The sequence below is a fragment of the Protopterus annectens genome, chromosome 2.part1 (assembly GCF_019279795.1).
Source record: "Protopterus annectens isolate FY-2018-M chromosome 2.part1, PAN1.0, whole genome shotgun sequence".
In the NCBI taxonomy this organism is placed as follows: domain Eukaryota; kingdom Metazoa; phylum Chordata; order Ceratodontiformes; family Protopteridae; genus Protopterus; species Protopterus annectens.
This window is the reverse complement of record NC_056729.1, coordinates 1436980068-1437004495: the sequence shown is the minus strand read 5'-3', so window position 1 is coordinate 1437004495 and position 24428 is coordinate 1436980068. Positions and strand designations below refer to the sequence as shown.

Below are 24428 nucleotides of genomic sequence, written 5' to 3'. Positions count from 1 at the left end.
ATAACAGATCTGAAAAGAAGCTCACCGCTGAGCAAAACAATGCACTGAGTGTTGAAACAAGCTCACTTCAGACACGAATACGCTTCGCCTTCCTATGTGCCTTAGAAAGACGAGACTGAAGCAGGAAGTTTCAAAATTAAATTTATGTTTTGCATTTATAGAGGCAGATGGAATGAATCATGGTGATGTGAAATACTCACTGACAACCAATCTTCTCTGATAAAAAAAACAGAACATCACTTTCTTGTTAGTAAATGTTCAGAGCAAGAATTTTTAGGAGAAAAAACACAGAATGCTGCACACTACAGATTATGTTCTACATGTATTCCCCACACTTGATGCTAGACTGTAAAATGCATTACTAACCTCTGAAGTCTTCTTCTCTCAAATGAACAAACAATAACATTTATGCTAAGAACTCACTATAATGACCTTCCTAGGATGTTTCTTGGTAGATCCAACAAACAGGCCTAAACACAAGACATATTCCTCATCTCTAAACCTCACAACTGGCATCAGATTTCCAGTAGTTCGAATAGGTACTATAAATTAGGTTGGTAGAGTTTACACATTCCTCAGCTCTACTTCAACCTAACTCCAGTTACCACCCTTCTCACCAAGAGGTATTGTTCTCAAATAAAATAATAATCTGCACCACTACTACATAATCATTTATTCATCAAGAGGATAAGATTCCAGAACACAGATGTAAGGCTACTGAAAAACCAATGGAACTATTTCACGTTGAGGTCAAATGCTTGAATGTGAAGTTTACAACCTACTTGCCTTAAAATGCTTGGATGCAATAACCCTGTGCTGATTTTTTTAAACACAAATACCCACTTTGTCTACATAAAAACACACAGTTCTGAGAGATGGTGACTGACTTCACTGTAAGAGGGAGCCTGCTCTGTGAACTTGGAAAGTGTTGTGCAATGCATTTCATTTTTTTTCACTACTACTTTATTTTTACTACTGGGTTTGATCTGGTGTGCCATCCAAGTAGCACATACATTTGCATATCTAGTTTTCAACTTAATGACCTTCAAGAAGCTCCTCAAACATCTCTGTCTTATGCTGAATGCCTTCCTTTACATGGGTCCAAAAGGACACGTCTAAAACAGAAACAAAAAAAAGGAGGCAGAGATACTGGAAAAAAATGCAGTCCACAAGAACAACTTTGTTAATAAAATCCCTTGCAGGGTTTTCCTAATGATGGAAAATTTTCTGCTTATAAAAAAAAAAAAAATCCAGCTTACAAGGCATATTACAAGTGCATAAATTACACATGCTGCAACGAATGCACAGGTATCTTCCAAGGCTACAGAATGTGCAGGAAGGGCTACAGAGCTGTCTAGAGCTGAGGTAGAATGAAAGTACAGCTGTGTTACATTTCCCATAACTGCAGATGTTACAGTACTTCATACTGGGTCTTCCTGCCATGCAGAAGCCAGTCACCAATTTGATTCATAGTCTTTGCATCATCCCCAACCAGAAGACATTCAATCTGTGGACATAGGAGTATAAGAAACCTTTCCAAACCTCAAAGACCTAAGATGTCAAACAGTGACACCATCCTCAGCAACCACTAAAGCACACACCAAAAGCAACACACCACCACACATAAACCTAAACCCAACAATCCCACAAGAGCAAAACCCATACGGCAAGCAAACACTACCTTGCACTCTTGTCATAGGGGAGTCTATTGCACGACACGCATGCCCATCTCACCAGGCTGGACAAGGAAAAGACAACTTTTAGTCGCTTACCTGGAGTAAGGATCCGCAAATATTACACACGCTCCCAAGTCACTGCACCACAGGTACCAATATGATTCTTTTATTACAGTCCACTAGGGTGTAAATGAGACACACCTCATTGCACTACATGAAAAGGGACATTAAGGATCTCTCTAATTGGAGCAACACTCTACCTTCAACAAGTAGGATACCACAGAATGGACTGAAAATTAATGGATTTTAACAACTGGTTTAGTTTCTGGTGTCACTCCAGGGGAATTTCATCATCTATCAGCATGGGATGATATAGTTAACACACCACATTGCTTTGCCAAGGATGGTCCGCACTTGTCCCCTTGTCCCCCCTGGGCTTTTGGATATTGGTTAAAACTTTATCCACCTCCTTAGAGCCTTTTTTAGGCAATGTCAAAATAAAGCTACCAATATAGCAAAAAAAAAAAAAAAAAAAAAAAACCCTCAAAGCAACATTAAGGTATTACTACTCAATGTTTCTATAGAGGCGTGATGGGGATGACGGAGGAACTTGGAAACATTTTTTTGGGGAGTGCGGTGGGTTGGCAGACTTTACAGATTCACTGCAGTATGCATTGTCAGAAATGCTAGGTGGGTGGATTGGTGTGATGGGGGAGATGAGTTTCCTGAGCGATGATACAGAATTGAAATTGCCTAGACATGGTAAGGCCTTGCTATGTCTAATTATGGTGGCTGCCAAAAAAACAACAATTACTAGAAAATGGGAATCAACATCTAAACCAACTATATTACAACTACTGCATATAGTAACAGAGAGAAAACAACTGCAGTTGAGATCTTTAGAAAAGGGTAGGAGCAAACTACATAGGAAAACATGGGAATTGTGGGAACAATACACACAGGAGAGGAGTGAGGTTTAAAAGAAGGCAGGACTTAAATGGGTTCTGTAATGTTTGACTGAAAATGATTGGGTAGACTATAAGTGATGTATAATGTTTGGGACTGGAGTGTGTCAGTATGGTTTGTGATGTAAAATGCTTGCAACTATGATTTTGTTGGTGTGGTTTGTTTTCATTTACATAATGTATGATTGCATACATTGTAAGTGATGGTTTAATAAAGATGTTTCTTATTTAAAAAAGGAGGTAGGAATTGAATAATTTATGCAATGCTGCTTAGGTTATATGACATATAACAATATATGTCAAGTATAATGTTTGTTAATGTTAATTTGTTAATACAGTTTGATTACTTTTTTATAAATGTAAACTTATCTATGTCACAAGTGATAACTCAATAAAGGTGTTTTAAAAAAAAAAGTTGTTATGACTCAATGCTGGGAGCCTAAACAAGAAACTCTACACCCCACAAGCTCTCCTCACTCTGGAGAATCTAGGCATCCGTGCTGTTACTGAGGCTTGGTTTAAAGTCACAGAAAGTACTCTGGCAGTGCAAGGCTACAGTGCCTTCCACACATTTAGACCCGACAGCAGTACAAACGGGCAAGATGGATGTCGCAGTCTGCATTAGCAACAAATACAACTCCAGGTTGGTTAAACAGGATGATGCCCTGGTGTTCTTTCACGTCCAAGACTCCAGCTCCATAGACAAGGTTCCTTACCATGTCTTGGCCAGATACAGGTCACCCTCTTCTATGACTCACGAAGCTCACAATTCTTACCTAGACCTACCAGAGGTGCTAACTATCCAAGAAAATATCCTCTCCATGGGAGACTAACTACACTTCTATACACTGGGAAAGATATACTGTGTCTAACTCATAAGCACAATATTTCCTGGATTTTACCAACACCAATACCCTGGACCAGATAGTGCGCACTCCAACCAGAGAATCAAAACATACTGCACCTAGTACTCACCAACATGGGAGAATGTTGCAGCCCCCCCCCCATGTCACGTCCCCACTGGTGAGGTGGGACCACAAAGCGGTTTCCCTTTAAATAAAATAAACTTGGAAAACCCAACTAAACCCATAACAGGAACAATTCAAAAGCAAATTACATCCTACTAAGTGATAGTTGGTCAAAATTCATGACTCCCCCAAACCCTGAAAACACAGTTAACTATACTGAGTTATTTACAGGAGCTCAGTACAAACATGTAAAAAGGCTGCACTGAAGCTGCCAAACCTACCAGAAGTAAGCCCAGATCTAACAGCAAAAACAAACCCCACTGGTGGAATCCTTACTTTAACAGGATATATACCAAAAGTCATGGCTAAAATCAGAAAGAACACCTCTCAGAGACAGGAGCTCTCAGATTCAACTAAACAAGAAACTAACAGGTGTAATAAAGTCTAACAAGCCCAGTTATGATGTCAGGAACAGCACCCCCCCTGGCAAAGCACAATCACAAGGCTTTCTTCAGCTATGTCGGGAACAATACTCAGGAGTGTGCAGAACTGGTGGTAAAAGTCACAACCTTCACTGACCAGTGTAACATAGTGAATCTACTGGCTGAGAAATTTATTTATTTTTACATTTGTTAACCGGGTTAGTCAGCAGAGACCCGGGGAGAAAAGCTCCTCATGGCTAGAAAGCAATTTATTAAATTTTAGTAACATAGTAGTAAAGTACAGTTGTGTACACTTACCATAAATGTAGATGTTCGAGTGTATTCACTGTTGCAGTCATTACATTCAGGGTAATCTGCTGGCAGGTTGCCCTCAGTCTGCCTGAATATCAAAGTGTTGGGTCCTGCGTCGGTTACCGTCTCCTCTTCCATGACTTCAGGTCGTCAGGGGTATAAAACATGCAGCAGACGCCATTTTATTCAGTTTTTCTTGCCCCAGAAGTAAATGCACTTTTAGCAACAAACTTTACCTTCATCTAAAAGCAAATACACCACAAAGGTATTTAGAAGATAGTGAAGGAAAGAGAAGTTCTAGAAAAAAGGGGGATGGCGGGTGGGTAAACCGGACTGCAACAGTGAATACACTTGAACATCTACATTTATGGTAAGTGTACACAACTGTACTATGTTCTTCGTGTTTCACTGTTGCAGTCATTACATTTGGGTAGAATCCCAAAGCTATGGATGGCAGGATGGAGCTAAATAGCATTAGGAGCGGCTATAAGGCCCTGCAGAACTGCAGTGGCAAAGCCTGCCCTGGACTTGGAGAAGAGAGGCAAACGATAATGCTTTGTAAAAGTATGAATAGAGCTCCAAGTAGCAGCTTCTAGAATGTCTTTGGTTGGAACTCCTCTGACAAAAGCTGCCGAGGTAGAGGCAGCCCTGGTGGAATGTCACCGGATTCCCTTGGGCACTGGTTTACCATGATGCAAGTAGCAGAAACGAATGCAGTGGCTTATCCACTTAGAAATAGTCTGCTTTGATATAGCCTTCCCCTCTGATCCTGCAGCAAATACCACCAGTAGTTGCTCAGACTTTCTTAGAGATTGGGTCCTGTTTAAGTAGAATCTTAGTTCTCTGTGTACGTTCAATGAATGCAGAATCCGCTTCCCCCTTGTTCTGCGGATTTGGGTAAAATAATGGCACGTGAATAGTTTAAGAGCCACACTGGATACCACCTTAGGCATAAAGGAAGAACTGATCCTGAGGGACACCCTGTCTGGGTAAAATGTAATAAAAGGCTCCATAGTCATGAGGGCCTGTAGTTCTGAAACCCTTCTTGCTGAAGTGATTGCCAAGAGGAAAGCTGTTTTCAAAGATAAAAAAACTTTATATCCACAGTGGCTGCTGGTTCAAAAGGAGGCAGGGTGAGTTTTTCCAGCACAAAATCGAGGTCCCATGCAGAAATTGGTGATCTTCTGGGAGGCCTTAAATTTTTGGCCCCTCTATGATACTGTTTTAGCAGCGGATGAGAAAAGATGGGAGGCTCCGTGTTGTAATGAGGCGAGATGGCAGAGGCATGGATTTTTATTGAAGAAAAAGATAGGCCCTTGTCAAGCATCTCAGTCAAGTATTGTAAAATCTAAGGAATATTTGGTTTTGCTGTGTCCGTTCCTTGTGCTTGGCTCCAAGCACAGAATCTCTTCCATTTATCAGCACAAGATTTTTTAGTACTAGGCCTTCTGGCTTCCAAAATGACATCCATCACAGATTTACTGAGAGGAATTGTTTGAATAGTTACATGATCAGCCATGCCACCAGGTTCAGAGTTCGGAGCTGAGTGTGCAGAATTTGATTGCTCTGGTGAGACAGTAGATGAGGTATTTGAGGCAAGTACCAAGGAGGGAGTTGAGACATATTCCTTAGAATTTGGGTACCAGTGCTGGTGAGGCCAGTCCGGGGCAATTAGGATCATTTTTGTTTTTTCCTGTCTGACCTTTAGTAAGACCTTAGGGAGAAGAGGCAGAAGAGGAAAGGTATAGACTGATAGGCTTCTCCAACTGATGGATAGGGCATCCACTTTCCATGCTTGTCTGTGATAAGTCCTTGTGCAGAATTTGTCCAGTTGATAATTTTGGGGAGAGGCAAATAGATCTATGTCTGGGCTCCCCCATTTCTGTGTTATCATGCTGAAGACTTGTGGATCCAGCTTCCACTCGTGAGGGTCCATGAGACTTCTGCTTAGGTCGTCTGCCAGAGTATTTTGTTATCCTGGCAGGAATTGAGCTTGAAAAAATACTTGATAAGTCAGGGCTGTGTCCCACAATGCCATGGCTAGTCTGCAAAGGGGGTAGGAATGTGTACCCCCCTGCTTGTTTATGTACCACATAACTGTGGTGTTGTCCGTCTTTATCAGTAGTTGTCCTGGATGAAGTAAGTCGTTGAAGGCTGTCAGTGCATTCTGAACAGCTAGCATCTCTTTCTGGTTGATATGCAGATGCATTTGTTTTGGGCTCCATATGCCCTGAATGCATCTCCCCGCCAGGTGGGTCCCCCCAAGCATAGTCTGATGAGTCTGTAGTTAAGGTTTGGGTGGCAGGGGTTAGAGTGAAAGACCACCCCTTGTTCTGGTGACATGTCTCTGCCCACCAAAGAAACTCCTGTTGTAGGCAGGGAATGAGAGGAATCATAGTTTCCAGACTGTGACAATGTTGGCGTCATAAACTTTTTAGATACCACTGAAGTTTCCCCATATGCAGTCTTGCATATGGAATTAGTAGAATGCAGGATGCCATGAACCCCAAAGCCTGCAGAATTTATTTTGCAGATAACTGGGTTTTTGTTGCCATCTGTTTGAAGTATATAGTCAGTTGCTTTTGTCTGGCGTAAGGTAAGCCATCTGGGCAGTTGTATTCAAGCTTGCACCCAGGAATGTAATTTTTTTGAGAGGGTACCTGTTGTGATTTATTTTAGTTTATTGTGTACCCTAGGCATGTTAGAAGCCTTTTTACAAATGCCAGATGTTGAAGAAGAATATCCTTGTTTTCTGCTTGAATGAGACAAGTCGTCCAAGTAAGGATAGATTTGTAGGCTTCTTTGTCTGCAAAATGCAATTACTGGTGACAGGCACTTTGTAAAGACCCTGGGCACAGTAGATAAGCCAAAGGGCAGTGCAGAGAATTGGTAATGCATAAAACCTGCCTTGAAGCGGAGGTATCTTATGCACGATTCCCTTATTGGGATATGCAGGTATGCCTTTTTTAAGTCTAGAGTCACTAACCAAGAGTTCTTGCCCAGCATGGGCAGTAGTTGTTGTAAAGTCAGCATTTTGAATTTTGGGAGGTTCAAGAACATGTTCAAAATCGACAAGTCCAGTATTGGACCCCAGGCATAGTCTTTTCTGGGTACCAGGAACAGTCTTGAATAAAACCCTTGTCCTTTTTCCTGCTCTGGTACTGGTTGAATAGCCCCCATATCCATGAGGAACGTAACTTGTTTCTGAGCCTCTGCCCATTGATTTTGTGGCAGATCTGGCCAACCGTTTGGAATTGGCAAAGTATGGAAATGAAATCTGTACCCCTGGGATACTATGTTTAATACCCACTTGTCCTGGGTAATTAACTGCCAATTTTGAGCATGAAGTGCTAATTTTCCCCCCAAGGGGGCTGCCAAAAGATAAGTGCTTGGTGATGGTAGAGGGAAGTCAAGACTGCTTACTGTAGGATTGTGCTTTGTTTCCTCCAGATTTGAAGGTAGAGGCACCTCATCGCTTTGACCTGTAAGAGCCCTGTGATTGGTATCTAGAGCCTTTTGAGCATCTGGATTTGCCTTGTGAGGCTCTGTTGGACACAGGAAAGGACCAATTTTTAGTAGGCCAGAGCCTTCTGAATCTGGGTGGCTGCACTTGTAAGAAATCTTTTACAGTTTGCATAGATTTAGCTTTGTCTTCCATTTTCTTTAAACCCTCTTCTGCCTTATTACCAAACAAAGTATCATGCTGTAAAGGTGCATCCAACAATTTAGCCTTAACATGATCAGGCAGATTTTGCTCCTTCAGCCAGGCATGCCTTCTAATCAGAACCCTGCGAGAGGCCTCCAAGGAATCAAAACCACATTGCAAAGTATGCTTTCCAACCTGCTCTGCTGCATGCAATAATTCTTGTAATTCTTTATTTTCCACACAATCAGAAATCAACATAATTTTCTGTTTCAATAAGCCCATAACATGCTGTTGATATTTAAGCATATGAAACTGGCAGTTTAAGGCCCTAATTGCCAAGGTTGCAGACGTATAAACCTTCTTTCCCCATCTATCCAGCGCCCTGGAATCTCTATCAGAAGGGGTAGGATTTTTGGCTGTAGAGGCCTTTACACCTTTGGGACCCTGTGAGATAGTTTCAGGATCAGCAGCAGGATTTTTGAATAAAAATTTGTGGGAGTCAAGAACCCTGTAATATCTGTCTGGCTTACTAGGAGCTAGAGGTAGGGAATCAGGAGCCATGCTTAATTCCAAAAACATATCAACAATGTCTAATACAGGAGGTAAAGCCAAAGGCCTATGCTGAGGAAGAAGAGGGAAATACCCAAGCCTCTTTTTTGATTCAGAGAAATCCTGACTCTCCCAATGAAAATGTTCCATTAAAGTATGCAAGGTTTCTCCAAAAGAATAATCCTCAGGAGGAGATGCAGATGGGATGGATTCTTCTGCATCAGAATCCTCACAGGGTGGTATAGAAAATTCCTGATCAGAAGAGGAATCAGAAGAAATAGAAACCTGATCTGAAGATTCATAATCAGTGTCTTGCCTAGGCTTCTTAGCAGGGGGGGGTCAAGGTAATTAAGTCCTCAGCCATTTTGATCATCTGTTTTTTTAAGGTATAGGGGCCTGAGCATGTGGCTCATGCGTCAGTTTTTTAGACTTAGAAGCTGTTTTTGAAGCTGGCGTAGGTTTTATATAGAAATGTTAAGGCCTGAAAACACCCTCAAAAGCCGGTGCCTGCTCAGCTGCTCTGGACCCATCCGAGGGGGAGACATCCGTGGGTCCAATACTCTGAGAATCTCGCGGCATACCGGACTCCACATGGGTCTCGGTAGAGGCCTGCGACTCAAAAGTAATGGGTATCAGGGGCTGCAAAAGCATCTCACTGAGAACCGGCGACTGGCTTAGGAGAAGCTTCGTCGTCGTTTTTGACCTCGACGGTCTGTCTTTGTCTTTTTCTTTGCGTTTTTTGTGAACTCCGGTAGTTGGACTGCTATCCGACGACATTTCAGGGTAATTAAATCTGGATCCAAAATATTTTGAAGCAAAAATATACCGACGCTTAATAGTGCATTGGTTAAATCTAGCACAAATCCGACAGCAAGGCATATTATGATCTGGGCCTAGCAAGGAATACAGTACAAATGAAAATCCTTATGAGGTATTTGCTTTCCAGAAGTAATGCAATTATTAACTTTTACTGACATCGGTAAGGAGCAAGAAAAAGTTTTCCCAACAGGGTACTAGCTTTAATTGAAGACCTCGGTTCTGAAACTCGAATGCGAAAATTTTAGGAGTTGGCCGACCGGCACTTGTGAACTGCTTCTGCTTCGGGCACTGCGCGGCAAGATAGACAGAATAAAATGGTGTTGGCTGCATGTGTTATACCCCTGACGACCTGACGTCATGGAAGAGGAGACAGAAACCGACGCAGGAACCAAGATTTTGATATTCAGGCCAACTGAGGGCAACACGCCAGCAGATTGCAATAGTGAAACACGAAGAACATCAATCAGCTATAGGATCTTAAAAGCAGAGACCTGGGGAGAAAAAAAAGCTCCTCAGGCAATTCAATTATACAGAGTATTAACAACTGGCAGACAAGTATGTGTGTTGTTACAAACAAGGTTTTAAACAATTAGAAGAAAATGCGACTAATTACATTATTTAAGCTGCTTAGAGCAAAATGAGTTAATAGTTAGGCAGATGCTTATTTAAAGTGGGTAGGATCTAGTTGTATAGGAGTTTGGAAATAAGAAAGGAAATTAAGAATGGCTAGTAGGAGATGTAGGGGAGGTAGAGTATAGGAAACAGACTAGACAGGTAGGTTGTTTTGAGACTGTAAGAATTAAGAGTGGTTGGAGATAGATGAAGGGAAGAGGTAGAAGAGGCAGGGGAATAGTGTTAGAGATACATTCAGAGTGAGGTGGTGAAACAGGTGAAAGGATGGTGGTTTCAGGGTGGTTGGCTACACTGGCAAGACCACTTTGTTTTTAGGTATTTCCTTGTGGTTAATTTGAAACTTTTGCTATGCTGGAGGGATTTTATTTCCAAGGAGAGTTGGTTCCAGGATGCAGCTGGGTTATAGTTGTAGAGAAGGCAGCCTATTTTGGTTTTGGGTTTGTAGACATCTACTAATTCTTGATTTGAGCTGTGTAGGGTCCTAGCAGGGGAATATTTGGATACGACAGTGGAGAGGCTGGGGCAGTTGGAGGGTAGATAGAGGATATAGTGGATGATTTGCAGTTGGTACAGTTGGAGCAGCTGAGGGAATTCTAGCCAGTCTAGTTGCTGTAGTGCTAAGCAGTGGTGTGACTTGTAGGTTTGGTTAGCTGCAAATCTGGCGAACTTATTATAGGTAGTTTCAAGCTTGGAAATAAGTGGAGAATTTAGGTTTGTGAATATGTGGCAGCTGTACAGGAGTGCTGTTAGTAATAAAGCCTGGGAAAGAGTTAATCGAGCAGAGTTAGTTAAGTATTTCTTGCTACGGAAAAGGTGTCCAAGTTTCTGATGAGTTCTTTTTACCGAGTTAGTAATATGGAGATCAAACTTAAGCTGATCATCTACTGCAACACCTAGCAATTTAGTACTAGATTCAGCTGAGATGATAGTGTTTTTGAAGGATAAGATGGTAAACGTACTTTTGAGTGTGGTGACATTTTTAGGGAGGAAGAGTAGGAGCTTTGTTTTTTTTGGATTACGTATTAGTTTGTTATCACTAAACCAAGTCTCAATGGTGTGGATGGATGCCTGGGTAGTTGAGTGGAGGTCAGTTGGGTTGTCAGCAATGGTTATAACAGTTGAGTCATCAGCATATTGCACAAGAGATGACTGGGGACAAGAGGAGTAGAGCAAGTTGGTGAAAATATTAAAGAGTAGTGGTCCAAGTGTGGACCCTTGGGGGACTCCCATTTGTACAGTGAGAGAGGAGGATAGTGCAGAGAGCCATTTAACTGATTGCTGGCAGGTACAGAGATAGGTGGAGAACCAGGAGCTAGTAGGGGGAGAGAAATGTAAGCTAGTGAGTTTATCTAGAAGGAGTGGGTGATAGATAGTGTCAAAGGCTTTAGAAAGGTCAAGGAATAGGCATGAGACAAGTTTATTGTTATCACAAGCTAGGGAGACTATGTTGGTGAATGATATGAGTGCAGTAGTTGTACTATGCTTGGGACGGAAACCACGCTGTGTGGGTGTGAGAAGGTTTTCCTGCTGAAGGTAATGCATTACCTGCTTGTGAATGCATTTTTCTAGGATTTTTGAGACTGGAGAGAGTATAGCAATTGGTCTGAAGTTGGATATGTCCGAGGAGTTGCCCCCTTTGTGAATGGGTAGAGTAAAGAAATTCTTCCATACACTGGGGACATAGGATTCAGAAATGGATCGGTTGATTAAGATGGATACAGGACAGGCAAGAGGTTCATAGGCAATCTGCAGGCAGTAAGAGGGTAGCTTGTCAACAGATGGGGAGCAAGGTTTAAGTTTAGAGAGTAATAACTTTACATAGTTAGTTGATACTGCTTTTAGAGAGAAGGAGTTAGGAGGGTTTGGAAGAGGTATAGAGTTTATGGGGGTACTAGTGTTGTTTCTGGGGGGGGGAATTTATTATGGAGGTTATTGAGTTTATAAAATGATTGTTACATTTGTTGGCTATGTCTTCAGGTGTCAGGTGTTGCATTGGGACATGGGTTAGGAGAGGAAGGGTTTCCTGGATGAAGAGTCTGTTTAATAGAGCTCCAGAATTTCTTTGGGTCTGATTTAAGAGTAGTGGGAGGATTGGTATAAAAGTTTATTTTGTCATAACGGATGATTTTTTTTTTTTTTTTTTTGTATTTCTGAGTTCTTTATATTTCTGAAGAGAAGGGGGTTCTAGTTTTAGTCCAAATTTTTCAAATACTATCCTGGTCTTTCATGAGGGTTTTGGAAGATTTAGTGAGCCAGGGAGCAGTATTAGATTGGATTCTAATTGTGCGAAGAGGAGCAAGGGAGTTAAGAACTTCACCCCACCCCCCACTACCCCAAGTGAACCCCCTTTTAGTATACCCCACCCCCCAACTATCACCAGGGAACAGGTCTTGGTGGTGCTCACCAAGGCTAAAAACACTGCTTCATTAGGCCCAGCAACATTCCCGGCTGCCTCCTACATAGCCTGAAACATGATTTAGCTATACCACTTAAAAAAAAAAAAAAAAATGCTTTAACAGGAACTGGCTGAATGGACCCTTGCAGTAGATGTTCTGTTAGGATGGGGGGGGGGTCCCCTCTTGGTCTTTTTGGGTTTTAATATCCCTAGGAAGATTTTTTTCTTTGTACTGAATGAAGTAGCCTCTTTCTATGACAGTTATGACCCACTGGTCCCAGGTGATGACTCCACTGCTGAAGGAAGGAGGAAAGTGTCCCTTCCAAGTGGAGGCAGGTTTGGGTTTTAGGGGAAGGGTATGGATCTCGTACATCTAGTACATTATTCAGCTTGCCATTTTCTGCTCTGTCTTGGTCTTGGTCTCTTGCCTCAGGGAGGCCTTCCTTTTTCTTGACTTGGAAGCAGTGGTCAAGATTTTGAAGGGTAATTCCTGTTACATCTATGTATGGGAGATAAATAGCATTCTTTAACTGTTCTGATTTATTTCTCGTTCGTACAATTTTTCAAACACTTTCTCAGCCAGGGTACCAAAAAAAGGAACTCTTTATCCAGAGGGACATCAAGGAGTTCTACCTTCACATGTTCCGAGAGAGGTAGAATCTTTGGCCAGGTATGTCTACATATGACATTCTCATAATAGCTGCCCTACATGATGCATACAATGCACAATAGCCACATTTTAGAGAGTGTCTTGATACCTAGATGAAAGAAGGCTCTTTTCTGAGATCCCCTCTGCCTTAGTAATCATTTTCTCTTGTAAAGACTCCCATGTTCTTTAGCATGTGAAACTGGCAGTTTAAGAGCCCTCATGGCCAGGGTATCTGATGTAGAAGTCTTTTTACTAAATCTATCACACATTCTTCACTGTGCTATTTGTTAAAGGATGCTTGGCTGCATCCTTAGGAGCTCCCTTGGTAAATTCAGTAGATACCAAGGGATCTGCCTGTGGATTCTTGTAGGTGCTTTTGGGTGTCAAGCATTCTATAAAAGTGATTAGGCTTCTGAGGGGCAGGAGGAAGGGAGTCGCAGTGCATAGATATGTCCTTAAAGACATCATCCAGAAGAACATGTGCAGGTGGAACTGCTAAAGGCCTGGGAGATGGAAGGCTCAGAGGCTCTCTATAATGGGTCTGGGCTCTCACAATTAAATGCCTCTTTCACCTTGTGCAGGGTTACCCACATAAGTCCTTTGGGAGGGGGCACAGGATGTCATCTAGATCAGAGTCAAGGAAAGACTGAGGAGGAAGTGTTCAGCATAAAGCAGCTCTTTCCCATCTTTGGAGTATAATGAATTTGAGTCCTCCTTCTCTAACCAGGAGAAAACTCCTGTAATAGGCACCTGTAGAAGTCTGGGCTTCCTGAAATCCTAGGCCAGCTTAACGAAGTCCTGTGCACCAACCTGGGTTGAGGAGGCTGAAGGCTGAGGCGGTTTGGACTGGGTCAAGTTATTCTGTCTCTTGGGGTTGAGTGTCCGAGGTTTTGAAACAAAGGCTTCAATCCACATCCGGCCATGATCGCTATCTGGTTCACGGGCATCATGTACAAAGTACAGTTTTGTACCTACCATAAATGTAGATGTTCGAAGATCCACATTGCTGCAGTCCTTACACTTGGGTAGTCCGCTGTCCTCGGTCAGCCCGAATATCAAAGTATAAGGCTGACGTCGGTCAAGGCGCATTTGACTGACATCAGGACGTCAGGGTACAAATGCGCATGACCGACGTCATATCCTCAGTCTTTTCTTGCCCCAGATGTCAGAAGACCCTAAAAATAAAGGTCAAAACCAAAAGACAGCAAACAACCAACCAACCACCCTTGCACTAACTATATGTACAATATATACAATATACACAATATGTACAACCCAACCCACACAACCACCTCTAACTACAGAGGGAAGGAGGGAGGTAAATTGGACTGCAGCAATGTGGATCTTCGAACATCTACATTTATGGTAGGTACAAAACTGTACTATGTTCTTCATCTCACATTGCTGCAGTCCTTACACTTGGGTAGAATCCCAAAGCAGAGGTAAGGGAGGATGGCTAACTACAAGGAAGCAGGAGCTGCCAAAATGCCCTTCAAAACAGCAGTGGCAAAACCAGCCCTGGATTTAGAGTAAAGTGGCAGGTGATAATGCCTAGGGAAAGTATGCACTGAACTCCAAGTAGCTGCCTCCAAAATATCCTTGGTTGCCACTCCCCTCAAAAAAGCTGTTGAAGTGGCAGTAGCCCTAGTGGAATGAGGCCTAATCCCAGCTGGAATCTCCTTGCCATGATGGGAATAACAGAAAGCAATGCAAAACCCAATCCACTTAGAAATAGTTTGTTTTGACACAGGCTTGCCCTGAGAACTCAAAGCAAAAGAAACAAACAACTGCTGAGACTGCCTGAACCCTTTAGTTCTGTCCAAATAACGCAACTGCCTGTGTACATCTAAAGTGTGCAAAATCTTTTCCCCTTTATTTTGGGGATTTGCATAAAAAGTAGGCAAATGAATAGTTTGGTTTAAAGCCACACTAGAAACTACCTTAGGCATACAGGAAGGATTAGTATGTAATGATACCCTATCCTTATGGAAAATCAAGAAAGGCTCAACCGCCATAAGGGCCTGCAATTCAGAAACCCTTCTTGCAGAGGTAATGGCCAACAAAAAAGCAGTCTTCCATGACAAATATTTCAACTCAGAAGTAGCTGCAGGCTCAAAAGGTTGTAGAGTGAGTTTCTCCAACACAAAATTGAGATCCCAAGCAGGAGTAGGAGCTCTTCGTGGGGGTCTTATATTCTTTGCCCCTCTAAGAAATTGCTTGAACAAAGGATGAGAAAACAATGGTGGGTCGCAATCATAGTGAGCGAAATTGCTGCAGCATGAACTTTAATAGAAGAGAAAGACAAACCTTTGTCTAGTAACTCAGTAAGATATTGAAGAGCCACACACAAATTAGGCTCAGAAACATCAAAATCTTTTGCTGCACTCCAAAATAAAAATCTCTTCCATTTGTCTGCGTACACTTTCCTTGTACTAGGCCTTCTAGCTTCCAAAATAACATTCAAAACTTGCTGAGGAAGTGGAGGCCCACTATGGTTCAAAACAGAATATGCCAGGCTGTTAGGTGCAGAGAGTGAAGCTTGACATTTAGCAAATGGCTGTCCTCCTGCGACAACAGGTGTGGAATCGAAGGCAAAGGCCATGGAGGCTTCCGAGCCAGACTTCTCAGTAATGGGTACCAGTGCTGTCGAGGCCAATCCGGAGCTATTAAAATCATCCTTGGCTTGTCCTGTCTGACCTTTAGAAGTACCTTTGGGAGGAGAGGCAGAGGTGGAAAGGCATACACATGAAGATTGCTCCAATTGAAAGAAAGAGCATCCACTCTCCAAGCTGTGGGATGAAACCTTTTGTGCAAAACTTTGGCAGCTGATGGTTTAGTGGAGAAGCGAACAGATCTATGTCTGGAGTTCCCCATGACACTGTCAATTTCTGAAATACATGAGGATCCAATTTCCACTCGTGGGGATCCATAATTGTCTGCTCAACACATCTGCTAAGGAGTTCTGTGCTCCTGGCAGAAACCTTGCCTGAAGATTGAGCTGTAAACTGAGAGCAGTCTCCCACAAAATCATTGCTTGCCTGCATAGAGGATAAGAATCGTTCCCCTTGCTTGTTGATGTACCACATGACAGTTGTGTTGTCTGTTAGAATCAACACCTGCCCTGGAAGAAGTAATTCCTTGAAAGCTATTAATGCAAACTGGACTGCTAACATCTCCTTCATGTTGATATGTAGATGTTGTAGTCTGACAGGCCACTTGTTTTGTATCCACTTTCCATTTCGATGAGCTCCCCAAGCTTTGTCTGAGGCATCTGTCGTTAAAATCTGACTTCCCTCTGGCCGGGTCACAGAGAGTCCCTTGTTTAGGTGACATTCCTGAGCCCACCACAAAAATTCCTTTTGAATGCAAGGTATTATTTGAATGACAGTGTCCAGATCCTGGCAGTGCTGTGTCCATACATTTTTGAGATACCATTGTAGCTTCCTCATATGCAGTTTGGCATTGGGAAGCACCAGAATACAAGATGCCATGAACCCTAAGGCTTGAAGGACTGTCCTTGCAGTCAGCCCGGACTGATGAGATAGTTGATGGAAGTAAAGGGATAGACTCTTTTGTTTGTCCGGGGTTAAAAGGCCATCTGGGATGCTGTATTCAGTCTCACACCCAGAAAGCACATGTCCTGAGAGGGTACTAGACTGGACTTTATTTCGTTCACAGAATACCCCAGGCATCTTAGCACTGCTATCACATATTCCAAATGATGAAGAAGCTCTTCCCTTCCTTGAGCCAGAATCAGGCAGTCGTCCAAATAAGGATAGATCTGTATTCCTTTTAGCCTGAAGAAAGCTATCACTGGAGCCAGAACTTTCGTGAACACTCTGGGCAGTAGATAAGCCAAAGGGCAATGCAGAGAACTGATAGTGAGAAGTCCCAGCTCGAACACGCAGATATTTCCTGCAACTTAGTCTGATAGGAACATGAAGGTAAGCCTCCTTGAGATCCAAAGTTACCATCCAATGATCTTTGCCCAGCAGAGGTAAAAGCTGCTGCAACATCAACATTTTGAACTTGGGAATGTCCAGATAAGTGTTGAGGATAGATAAATCCAAAATTGGTCTCCACGTGTTCCCCTTCTTTGGTACTAGGAACAGGCGAGAATAAAATCCTAGGCCCACTTCTGGCATAGGGACCGGCTGTATGGCCCCTATTTGGAGCAACAGAGAAACCTGCTTGTGAGCCTCTATTCTTTGTTGAGGAGGAACGTCTGGCATGCCTTTGAAAGGAGGCAAGGTATGGAAATAAAACCTGTAGCCGTGGTGTATGATATCCAATACCCATCTGTCTTGGGTAATTAAACTCCAATTTTCTTTGAAAAGTGCCAACCTCCCTCCCAAAGGTGCTGCCAGACAAGAAGGCTCTGGCAGCTGAAAAGGTAGGTCATTGGGTCTGTTTACGAAAGGACTGACCCCTGCCCTCACCGAAGACTGTGCAGGAGAACTCCCTGTTCTAGGCCTGAAAGAGCCCTGAGCTCTGCCCCTACCACGTCTAGATCTACCCCTAGACTGGGAATCATAAGAAGGATACGTCCACCCCTTAGTAGGCCAATTTCTACTAAACTTTGGAGGCTGGACCTGCAAAAAATCTTTAACAGTCTGCATAGACTTAGCTTTGTCTTCCATTTTCTTTAAAACTGCCTCAACAGGAGGACCAAACAACACGTCAGATTGTAAAGGAGCATCTAAAATCCTTGTTTTAACATGTTCAGACAAATTTTGATCCCTTAGCCAGGCGTGCCTGCGAAGAACTGACCCAGTGGCAGCCACCCTAGACGAGGCCTGTACAGCATCAAAACCACATTGCAAAGAATGCTTACCCACCTGTTCAGAAACATGTACTAAATCTTGCAACTCTTTACAATCAATACCTACTGCCAGAGCATCAACCTTAGACTTCAATTGTGAAAGGAGATAGTTTTGGTATTTCAACATGTGAAACTGGCAATTCAAAGCCCTCATAGCAAGAGTGGAAGAAGTATAAACTTTCTTTCCCCATCTATCCAAGGCCCTAGCCTCTTTGTCTGCAGGAACCGGATTCTTAACAACAGAAGCCTTAACACCTTTAGGCCCCTGGCTAACAGTTTCTGGGTCTGCCCTAGGACTCTTAAAAGATACTTATGAGCTTCAGGCACCCTGTAATACCTATCCGGCTTAACAGGAGCAGGAGGCAAAGAATCAGGATTAAGAGAAGCCTCTGTAAAACATCTTCCACTACATCCAAAACAGGAGGTATAGCCAAAGGCCTATGCTGGGGTAAACAAAAATTCCCTAAGCCTTTTCCTGGAATCAGAGAAGTCCTGACCTTCCCACTTAAAATGCTCCCTCATGGAATGAAGAGTTTCTGAAAAAAAAAATCCTCAGGAGGAGAAGCAGAAGGAGTAGAATCATCCACATCAGAATCAGAATAAGGAGAGTACTCCTGCAAGTCTTCAGCCGAAGACTCTGAAACATCTGAAGCCTGCTCAAAACCCCCCAGCTCAGGCTCCACCCTAGGTCTCTTATCAGGAGGGGGCATAGAACCCCTAATCAAAGTAATCAAATCTTCTGCCATTTTAAGCATATGCTTCTTGGGCACAGTTCCTGAAGAGCTAGGGGTAACACCAACTGAAGCTAAACCTGGCCTGCCCCTGGGAGAAGCCTTTGAAACAGAAGGAGAGGGCCTACCCACCCTAGGAAGGGAGGGGAGTATAGTAACCTGAGAAGCCCCCTCAGCCTGACTTGCCTCCTGAGAGGCCACATCTTGCAATAATAAAGTTTCACCCTGGGAACACAAAGAAACCTCCGGTGGAGCCACCGGCTCCACCGACACCTCTAAAGAACCGGCGCCCGGTACAGACGGTTCTTCTAGCCTAGGCTTAACTGCTTTGTCCTTGCGCTTCCTCGAAGAAGCGGGCGTCGGAGCATCCGACGGCATTTTATAATTGCACCGCTTCCCAAAGACTAACCTTGCACAATCCAACCTTCTCTTTATAGTGCGTTTATTAAATCTAGCACAAGAGCGACAGCCAACAACGTCGGGCTCAGGCCCTAAGCAAGGAATACACAAAGTATGATAATCTCTATGCGGTATCTGTTTCCCACAAGAAATGCAATTATTGACTTTTTCTGACATCCGGTAAATCACTGAGGCAAGAAAAACTAAAATATTCCCCAACGGGGTACTTAGCCAACTTTGAACTCGGTCTGAAACTTCGAAATCGAAAAATCTCAGAACGCCAACCGGCACTTGCAATGTTGCTTCTGCATCGGACCATGCGGCAAAAAAGACTGAGGATATGACGTCGGTCATGCGCATTTGTACCCTGACGTCCTGATGTCAGTCAAATGCGCCTTGACCGACGTCAGCCTTATACTTTGATATTCGGGCCGACCGAAGACAGCGGACTACCCAAGTGTAAGGACTGCAGCAATGTGAGATGAAGAACATCTAACAGGGGAATAATATCCTCTTCCTTGGTTACCAACACTCAGGCACCAAAAGCAGATCTGTGAAATGGCTTTGGACAAGTGAGATGCTGGTGTGGTACTCAATGTAATGGTGTGGCCTCCCACCATGGTGACCTCCTGAGGGGTTCCACACAGAGATCACTGGGCTAGAGGACTGGAAAGGCACATCACCAGAGGCATCAACTGAAGACCTGAACACACACATGGAGGACTCTCAGTTGTCTGCAATGTCCTTCTCTTATAATTTCTTACCTTTCAGTTTCTTGGGTAAGGAACTGGCCAATGCAGAGGTATGCAATGAGGCAGGAGGCATTTGGTCAGAAGACTATGTGGCTGGAAGGACTTCGGTCTTACATTTCAAAGTTTTGGAATGAAACATAGCACAATCCTGACACCTAGGAATGTCATGCTAAGGCCCCATGCAAAACAAACAATATGAATGGAAATCTTTATGTGAGATTTGCTTCCCACACTTCAAAAGGTTATTGACCTTTTTAAACATTAATTAGAAGGAAAACTTCCCCAAAAGGGTATTTATCTGAAAACAGACAGGAAGAAACTCTGGAAGCTAACTGAAGGACTGTGAGTATCTGATAGAAAAATGGACTGCACTGCTAGAAATCACCAACAATGCCTGTTTTAGACCCGGTCTTCTGGACATTAGTCCTAAGATGTTTGTCAGCTAAGAATGATATAAAGACTCTGGAAACTGGGCCAATCGTGAGCTTTTGCAAGTTAGGAAGAACCAAGATTCAGTACTGCAATACTGACTGAAAAACATCACTACTTAAACACATGCAAAACAGTTATGGATTCGACTTGGGAGATCTTGCCTGGTGATTTTATTGCACTACTTGCTTTCAAAAAAGGCAAGAACACAGACCAATTTACTTTTCAGTGCTAAACACCAGCTCTCCACACATTAAAAACACAACAAATGATTCTCGCTTTTCTTCTCAAAATTAGTATAAAGGACAAGGAAGTGAATCAAATAAATAAAATTAATGGCCAACACATCTAGGTACAAATCTTGGATTAGTCTGTAAGACAACCCTCCTCTTGTCAAAAATTATAAGATTCCAGAGACGATCAAATCAGCAATTATGAGATCCCAGTGGTTGAATTAATGGCTGCAAAAAATGAGGTCTTTCAAGGCAGTCTGATTAAGATCACAAACAGCAGAAGATGTAAAATGAGACCAAGATTTGCATTAACAAAAGTAAAGTCCCTGTGGGAAATAAATCCATGGGAAAGAAGAGGGCTTGAAGATGAAGTAATGGCAAATACAGGTCAACGGTGAAAATATTACTGCCACAAATCTCCAAACAGCAAGACAAGCCTTCATCAAACACGTTTCAAATAAAGTAAAACATGAGGCATAGTACTAGGAAATACTAAAACAGAAAAAAACTTTTTCATATAGATGATCACACTATTTTTTTGTAGATTTTTTGATCTGTTTCTAAAATCTTCACCATATCCACAAGAATCCCAGTATTTAAGCAAATACTGCTGATCTATATGTACCATGCATGAAGATGCAGGCAACTATAACTGGGATAGACATGGTCATTAACGGACCTGTCTGACAGGAAAATTAAAGTTGGACTAGATGGTGAGAAGAATGACTACAGCACAGGGACCAACGCTGGATGGGCTACAGACAAGCATTCAGAATAATTCCTTTTACCTCCATCTTCATCAGTGTTAACTGTAACACAAAAATCAGGTAAAAGGAAAAGATCTCCGCAATGACTTAAAGCATCTTTCCACGTGTCTTACCCATCTAACATTAGGGAAATCTTCACACAATTGACACTAACATGGCCAAAAAAGACTTTGCACAGAACATCTCCACAAATAGAAGATAGGAGTGAACACCTGCTGAATTTAGCTCCCATTCGTCAAAATGACTGGGTCATCCGATGAGAAGACCAATACAAAAAAAATTCCCACCCCACCCAAAGAACTGCAAGACTCAAATATTTATTTTTAACACTTCTAGTGGATTAAGGTTTCCTGAGAAGGCAGAACAAGAACTTGTTCTCCCCGTATTTTACTTACCAGAAAAGAATCATACCTGTCAGAGCCTTGCCTTACTGTGACAAACTCTTAGAAAAACTGATTTTAGTTCTAGCCAACTTTAACTGAATGCAGGCTCTTTGTCTTATACCTCAAGGCTTGTATACCCCAAGGGAATCTGCCAAACATGAGTCCCGTGAATAAAAAGCACAATCCCACCTGCTAATGCCAACAGTCCAGATTTCATATCAAGGTTCTCAAAGTCTTCCAGGATACCAACTACCATCATTAAATTTTGTGATAGTCGTTCACACTGGAACAGTAAATAGCACTGGATATTTTGAGTGCAGCCTTGCCAGAGGACTGCAACCACTGCTGTTGTAACAAGTCAAATACCTGTGTAGCCCATAAGCTGCAGTTTTTCTGGGAAGTAAAAGTGCGCAGTGACTGAATAGGAACAATCCTGTGGAAGAATGGGTCCAGCTGGAATGGGTTTAACCCTGCCACAATGAAGTGCAGAACCTGTGATTACTATGTACGCTATTTTTTGTTTGCCATGATACTAGTATTCTGAAAAATGGTCACTAACAAAAACCCAAATGGTGCTATCAGGTGGCAACTGCTTAAACACTACATGCAAAGACAGTTTCTGATCTACATCATTATGACTTTCAATTACTTTATAAAAACTTTGGAAATTGAAAAAAAAGCACAGACAAAGAGGATGGAAGCTGAACAATGACAGACAACACTGAACTGTGGGAATTTCCTGTAATGTTCTGATATTTATATGCAGGTTAATATCGTACACATCTATAAAGCCCATCAAATCCCTTTGCTTCAAGAATAGTATGGGAAACTAAAGTGCAAACATCCAAGAACTTTTCCAAGCCATAACATTTTTGCAAGTCACCTAACTCAAGGATCAGCCGTGTGTCTTTTTTGGTGGGAAGGACGCAAAAACGAAACAGGTGAAGCACCCTCTCCCCCCAGTGGCTTTCTCAAACTGGCTTAATGGTTCTTTTACAAAAATTCTGCAACTGCTAGTTTTACAAGCTCTTTCTGGTTAAATGGGGAAATGACGAACAATGCAATGAGTTTTTTTTTTTTTACATACATTTTATACAATGGCCTTCCTTTGTCTGTCCTAACATCTATCAGTCAGTTACAGTAGTCACCTAGGCAGACAGAAGAGACTAGAACTATCTTCTCAGATTTTTTCAAATGGGTTTTTCAACTACATGCAAAGCTGAAGAATATAATACCACTGAAAATAATCACTTTCCGTGAGAGGACTTCTAATCAGTAAAAGACTTGCTACTACTTCTGCCATCCCAGAAATGGCACATCTCTAACATCTGACAATGTACACTGGAGAACCTAAATTATTCTGGCAGATGCAGGTTTGTATATATTATGGACATTAAAAAGTTCATTAAGATCATAGGTTCATAGGAGGTTACTAGGCTAATGGCCCTAGGGCCCTTACAAGCCTAGCCAAGTTCAGTCTTTGTTCCCTTAAGGGTCTAGAGATATGGTCTATGTTATAATCAGATCTAAATCAGCACCAACAGCCCCTATCCAAAAGGGACACAGTTAAAACCCCTGGGGTGAGTTTGCAGTTTCCCATCCAATCGTCCAAGTTGTGCTTAAAAAGGGTTAATGAGGGTCTCTGTTTAACCTGTACTGGAAGTTTATTCCAGAGGAAAGGCAACCTCTGAGACGTATCTGTCTCCAGAAAGTCCTGTACATGTCACATGCTAGTTTCTCTTGGAGGTCCTAATGAATCAGTTGTAACACCTCTCCAAAAAAGACAGGACCCCAAAAGGGGACATCAATAAGGGTGCAGCTGACAGCAATTTCAATTTCAAAGTGAGTCAGCCAATGTCAGGTGCATCTACAAGCACACAATATACTCTCCTGACATAAATCTGCTCACATCATAACCTGCTAATTGCTTTGACTATTATATATTTGCAAACAATACAAAACTGATGCAAAGAGCTCAAATAAAAACTTACTAGGTCCATGAAAACTACTACAAATTAGTTTGTTAGCTACAATGAAGAACTTGCGCCTGTAAAGAATGCTAAACATCCCTTGCTGGGAAAGTCACCACTTATCAACAAGTTCTGCTGTTCTTGACAGAAAAACAGAAACTGCAGTGTCCTCCTGTGTGCTGAAACAAGTAAAATGCCATGCTTTATGCTGCTTGGTAAAGCACCAGGGACACAAGTAAATAGGTCATGTCTTATGTAACATTACCTAGGCGTAGCAAACCTACATCTTGGGTAACAAGGACAGCAACTGATATCATGCTGAGGATAGCTATAAAGGCAGTGGCAATATCTCCCACTCAGAGAGGCACATGCTGGACTCAGGTTTAGGAGTTAGTGATGGAGGAAAAGGTCAAGTTGTGGACTGGACATCAAACTACTGGATAAATGGCAAGGTCAAAAGTAAATAAAAAGGAAGAGAAATACAACTGCCAGTTTTTGCTCTACCATGGGAAAAAACTGTAGACCAAGCTACGGCTCTCCACTGAAAATTCTGTAGGCTCCCTAGATGTGTGTAGAGTGCTGACAAGGAGCATGAACATAAAGAACTGCAGGGTATCTGATGTCAGTTACAATGTCTCCAATTAGAGATATGCCTTGTTTGATGGATCTACTGCAAACGACTTTCTGAACCAAGATCTGCAACAATCTTCACAAAAATATAAGCACTGTTTACAAACCAACCATATAATGGCTAAAGTGCAGTCAAGAAAATTAATTATTTTATTTCAGCTTAAAGTCATCAATAACCTCCCACTAAGTACAAAGGCATGCTGTAGTAGGTATGTAGTCTTCATATGCACTGTGTTTCTGTAGTCCATAACTTAATTCTCTATTTGTGTAAAACAATG

General features: G+C 42.3%; 1 protein-coding gene across 13 annotated transcripts in view; it reads right to left on the bottom strand.

The window, feature by feature from the left end:
- ADD1 (adducin 1) overlaps positions 1 to 24428 on the bottom strand; it is a 1467941-nt gene that overhangs the window by 629877 nt on the left and 813636 nt on the right. The window lies entirely within an intron of this gene.